This window comes from Hypanus sabinus, chromosome 1 (assembly GCF_030144855.1).
Source record: "Hypanus sabinus isolate sHypSab1 chromosome 1, sHypSab1.hap1, whole genome shotgun sequence".
Classification (NCBI taxonomy): Eukaryota; Metazoa; Chordata; class Chondrichthyes; order Myliobatiformes; family Dasyatidae; genus Hypanus; species Hypanus sabinus.
Genome location: NC_082706.1, coordinates 88,800,313 through 88,806,312, shown reverse-complemented (window position 1 = coordinate 88,806,312; position 6,000 = coordinate 88,800,313). Strand labels below are relative to the sequence as shown.

The window sequence follows — 6,000 nt, the reverse complement described above, 5'->3', positions numbered from 1 at the left end:
ATGGGTGGGCAAGGAGATAACATGAGAGAGGGAAATAGGGGATGGGAAATGGTAAGGGGGGGAAGCATTATTGGAAGTTTGAGAAATTGATGTTTATGTCATCAGGTTGGAGGCTACCCAAACAGAATATAAGGTGTTGTTCCTCAAACCTAAGTGTGGCCTCATCATGACAGTGGAGGAGGCCATGGATGGACGTATTGGAATAGGAATGGGAAAATGGAATTAAAATGGGTGGCCACTGGGAGATCCCGCTTGTTCTGGCAGATGAAGCATAGATGCTCAGTGAAGCAGTCTCCCAATCTACATCGGCTCTCACCGATATACAAGAGGTCACACTGGGAGCACCGATCACAATATATGACCCTAACAGACTCACAGATGAAGTGTCACCTCACCTGGAAGGACTATTTGGGGCATGGAATGGTAGTGAAGGAGGAGGTGTAGGGGTAGGTGTAGCATTTTTCTGTTTGCAAGGATAAGTGCCAGGAGGGAGATCAGTGGGGAGGGACGAATGGACAAAGAAGTCGCGTAGGGAGCAATCCCTGTGGAAAGTAGAAAGTGGGGGGGGGGGGGGGGGAGGGAAAGATGTGTTTGGTGCAGGGATCCAGTTGTAGGTGGCGGAAGTTTTAGAGAATTATGTACTGGATGCGGAAGTGGTAGGTGAGGACAAGAGGAACCCTATCCCTGGTAGAATGGCATGTGGATTAGTTAAAAGCAGACATGCATGAAATGGAAGAGATGCTACTGAGGGCAGCCTTGATGGTGGAGTAAGAGAAGCCGCTTTCTTTGAAAAAGGAGGATGCCTCGTTTATTCTAGAATGAAAAGCCTCATCCTGAAAGCAATGCAGCGGAGAAGGAGGAATTGAGAGAAGGGTATGGCGTTTTTACAAGTCGCAGGGTGGGATGAGGTATAGTCCAGGTAGCTGTGAGAGTCTGTTCGTTTATAATAAACATTGGTGGATAAGAACTCTCCAGCGATAGCACTGAGATTGAGAAAGGGAAGGGAAGTGTCAGAAATGGACCAGATCAATTTGAGGGCGGAGTGGAAGTTGGAGGCAAAGTGGATGAAATTGACAAGTTCAGCACAGGTGCAGGAAGCAGTGCCAATGCAGTCGTTGCTGTAGTGTAGGAAAAGTGCAGGAAAATCACCGTTGTACTCTTGGAACATAATGTTTGATGTAGCCGACAAACAGGCAGGCATAACTGGGACCCATGTGAGTACCCATGGCTACCCCTTTTGTTTGAAGGAAGTGGAAGTTAATTGTCACATAGAGAGCAATTGCTTGTTCTGTGGGGACATGGCTTATTCTGTTTGTCAAAAGTTGCTTCTGTCGTGACTGGTTAGCTTATAAAAAGCAGTTGCTTTTCCCATTGGTTAGCTGCCTAGTGTACAGTTTCAAATATCCTGGGTATATAGAGAGTCCGTGTGGGTGATTCTTTCTCTCTTCCTTTGTTTAAGGCAGCAGTGCACATAACCATTGGGTAGGTATGCTCTGCATGTGCTTCTAGCTAAGAATGCTTGTTGAATATTCAGCTTCGAGGTTTCTATAACTTAGGAAACATTAATGTTTGGTCAAATTTTACTGCTTGTAAATAAATGATTAATATACTTATTTGCCGTCAGTGTTTTCTGCCTCACTTGCCAGACTCATGATCCTGATTCAACATTACATTCTGGTATTGTGAACAGGACAGGGCATTTTGAGAAGAAACGCATTTCTTTAAAAGATTATTTAAAGTAATAGACCCTCGGTTTGAGAGATGCAGAGTCCCAGGTTGGACAGACATTAGTGAGGGCTTTCAAAGTCTCACTAACCTACTGATGGGTTCTGGAATGTCAGTAGGTTGGTCAGACCGGTTATATTTCACTAGTGTTGAAACAGAACAGCACACTGCTTCCATAGTTAATCATTTGGTTTTCCCAGGAGAAAGGATAGCTGGCGGGTTGCTTTCTGGCTGTTTGCAGTGATTGTAAAACATCAGGTTAAAACAATATCAAGTCTTGAGAATGAATTGGAAAATCTCAGTACACTTTTATTCTGAGAGGATCACTATTGATGGCTTGGAGTAGGGCTACAAAGTTGGAGGATAAGAATATGGAGAGAGCTTGTCAACTAATGAAGCTACAATACTTTGACACTCTGTGTGTGGACTTTGTGGGCTTTCTTTTTAAGAGACCCTGTAAGTATGTTGGGCCCCGCCCAGTTTCTTTTTCCTTTTCAGTTGTTCTCTGATAAGTGTGCTATTTCTGTGTGAGAAATGAACTGTCTGTTTTGAGTTTTTGCAATTCCATACCAGGCTTTGAAGAAGAGGAGGGTAGCCTTGGCTCTGTGTTTTGTGTTCTAATCTGTTACTTTATTTCTTGTTTTATTTTAATGTCTGTTACATGTTTATAGTGTCCTAATCTGTTACTTTTTTTCTTTCCCATGCAATTGCTTTTAGGGATGACTCATTTCATACTGGCCACATGAAATTTCAGTTGATGGGGTCGAAATTTGGGCAACTATATTCTGGATATGAGATGCCCATATTTCCGAGGGAATTGGGCATTTGGGGAGCAATTCTAGTGGTTCTGTTGTTTTTGTGTTTTCGAAGTGCCCAGTGACTAATCAGGAGCGAGTGCATTTGTATCTCCCTGCATTCCAGAATGGCTAAGTGGTGGGAGATCCTGTGATACATTCCTGGGGATGCTGTTTGAATTTACACATTGGACCAATGGTTCAGATTGCTGAATTTGTATAAGAATGCCTTTCTACATTGTGGATGGGATGCCAGTGATATTGATCCCTTTGACAAGAAAAAAAAGACGGTTGGGGAAATTACCTCGCTGCTCGGGCTTTGGCATTCTGTTTTGGGAGAGCTAGGAGGGGGTAGTCTATTCCAACCAACCTCAACCCAGAGTATGGTAACAAGGGACTTGAGCCTTAATAGCCCTGGTGGAGTAAGTGCTTTTAGGGCTGCTATTTCCCTGTGTACCATTTGTTTAATTGGAAGGTCCTGACTCTTCAAAGTGATTTCCTATCCTCACAGAGTGTTGGTGTAGTTGACATGTTGAGTACAGGTACAGGGTGCAAGGTGCGGGGCAAGTGTGAACTTAAGAACATAAGAAACAAGAGCAGGAATAGGCCATCCGGCCCATCGAGCCTGCTCCGCCATTCAATACGATCAATGCTGATCTGGTTATGGACTCTTCTCTATCTACCTCCCTTTTCCCCATAACACTTAATTCCCCTACTATGCAAAATTCTATCCAACCTTGTCTTAAATATATTTACTCCACTGCTTTGTGAGCAGGAACAGTATCCTGGGGCAGTGTGTCTATGTGAAGGTGGGCACTTGCTGGATGCGGAATGGTACTTACCTAGCCCTACCCGTGGTTCCCACAGGGCAGTGTGATTAACATATGGTGCTGTATGTATGCCAGCCCAGTGGCCAGGATGAGCACCTTGCCCATGCTGGTCAGTAAGAGGGCAATTGCAAAGGAAGGAAGGGTTTGAAGGACCCTTTCTTAGCTTAGGACCACCGGAGTGTTCCAAGAACTGATTTTGATTACCTGATATTACCTGCTCACTAAGGAAAGTGGCACTTGTACCGTTATTGCACAAGAATGCTGCACCTACATTCTTGACTGGTTGGAGAACATCACTCACCTGGTTCATCATATCTAAGACTCAGTGTATAAAGTGTAGAGCGGGACCAGCTCATTAGCTATTACACTCCAGGGTAGGGCTGGTGAATTACTGTGGCACACTGGGAGGTGACTATTCAGTTTACAGTACTGGGTATGGTACTTCTATGTTTTATATGTAACAGGGAGTTCATGAGAGTCAAACTGGTATGACGGTTGGATCATCATTTGCCAGACCCGCGAACCTGATTCAACGTTACACATCTTCAAATGAAATCAGATCTATCCCAGCTCATTCAGGCTGCTTTGGGAATGTAATTGTAGGGTTCATAACAAGAATATGTAAGCTTATATAAAGGTAGAGTCACACACATAAAACGCTGGAAGAATTCAGCAGATCCATCCTCGGCTATAACCCAGGCTCCTTTGAGTTAGAGGTGGAGAGGAGGTCACTAAACAAACTGTTATCCATTATGGACGATCTGACACATCCTCTCCATGACCTACTGAATAAGCAGCGGAGCACCTTTCCAACAGGCTTATTCAGCTCTGCTAACACAAGGATCATTACAGAACATCTTTCCTACCAAATGCAATAAGCATATACAACAGTTCATCTCTGTGTGACAAGAGAACACATGGCAAGGTACAATAGTCACTGTTTTATTATTTCGTACATTATTATAGCACATTTGTAAATTATTATAGTGTATATTATTATGCTGTACTCTGTTATTAGTTAATATTATTATTGTATTTATTAATATTATTTATTATTACTGGTTTTTGAATTATTATTATTATTGTTTTAAATGTTAACAAATAATTTCCTACTTGAGATCAACAAAATACATATTAGTAGTAGTAGTAGAAGTAGTATTAAGTCAGGCAGCATCTCTGAAAAGGAACAAAGTGTCAGCATTTCAGGCTGAGACCCTTCATCAAAATTGGAAAGAAAAGGCGAGGGAGCCAGAATAAGAAGATGGTGACAGGAGCAGGAGTACGAGCTAGAAGGTGAACCCAAGTAAGGGGGAAGGTGTTTGGGTGGAGAAAGGGGGATGAAATGGAAAGCTGGGAGGTGATGGGTGGAAAAGGTAAAGGGCTGAAAAGAGAATCTGATAGGAGATGAGAATGGACTCTGGGAGAAAGGGAAGTAGGAGGGGCACCAGAGGGGAGTGATAGGCAGGTAAGGAGACGAGAGGAGGTGAGATGGGAGTCAGAATGGGGAAAGGAAGGTGAGAGAAGTGGAATTGGTTGGGAAGAAATTACCAGCAGTTAGAGAAATCAGTGTTCAAGCTGTCAGGATGAAGTTGGAATGTGAGGTGTTGCTCCTCCAACCTGAGTATGGTCTCACCTTGTCAGTAGAGAAGGGATTGGACTTAAAATGGTTAGCTACCGGGAGATTCTGCTTGTTGTGGATGCAGTAAGTGTGTGCAAAAAGAAAAACAGTTATCCAATCTATGTTGTGTCTCACTGATGTATAAATGCACAATCTCATACATCTTTTGATGTTACCATGGACACAGAGGCAGCACAGAAACAGGCCTTTTGGCCGACAATGTCCATGCTGACTATAACATCTAACTATATTAATCACACCAGTATTTGATTCGTCATTTTTATGTGTTGTTGCTGTAAGTGCTCATTCAGATAATTTTTGAGGTTTATGAGAAAACCTGTCTTCACTGCCACTCAACAAGATTCCAACTGCTTTTTGATTGACAATGTTCTTCCTCGAATTCCTTTGAAATCTCTTATCCCTTCCCTGAGCCTAGCTCCTGTATTTCTAGATATCTGTGCTGTGGGGGGAAGTTTCCTACTATTTGCCCTATCTATGCCCCACATAATTTTGTATTCCTCTGTTAGTTCCTGCCACAACCTCCTCCACTCCAAGAAAAGCAAATGCAGTTTACCCAGCTTCCAACTGTGTTCTGACTGATGCCTTATAAAGCTTTGCCATCATATTCTTGTTTTTGTATTCTACGTAGTCCTCTCAAAATGAATGCTAGCAGACCATTTGCTTTCCTTACCATTGATTCATACTGCAAGTTAAACTTCAGGGATTCCTGCATGAGGAGTCTTAAGTCCCTTTGAACCTCTGATTTTTGATTATTATTCCTTCTACCAAAGTGCATGACAATGCACTTCCCTACATTAAATTCCATCTGCCACTTCTTTGCTCATTCTCCCAATCTGTCTAAGCCCTTCTCTCAGACAGCTTGCTTCCTTAATACTACCTGTCCCTCCGCCTATCTTGGTATCATCTGCAATCTTGGCCACAAAGCCATCAATTCATTCATCCAAATTATTTACATATAACATGAAAAGAAGTGGTCCCAACACCTCTAGTTACTGGCAGCCGACCAGAAAAG

At 42.9% G+C, this 6,000-nt stretch overlaps 1 long non-coding RNA gene across 1 annotated transcript in view; it reads left to right on the top strand.

Annotated features, from left to right (window-relative positions):
* The first annotated feature begins 1,944 nt into the window (after window positions 1-1,944).
* The window catches only part of LOC132402659 (uncharacterized), a 71,947-nt gene continuing 67,891 nt past the window's right edge, over window positions 1,945-6,000 (top strand). Inside the window, exon 1 of the long non-coding RNA XR_009515038.1 lies at window positions 1,945-2,181. This is a non-coding gene — a long non-coding RNA (uncharacterized LOC132402659). The remainder of the gene's footprint in view (window positions 2,182-6,000) is intronic.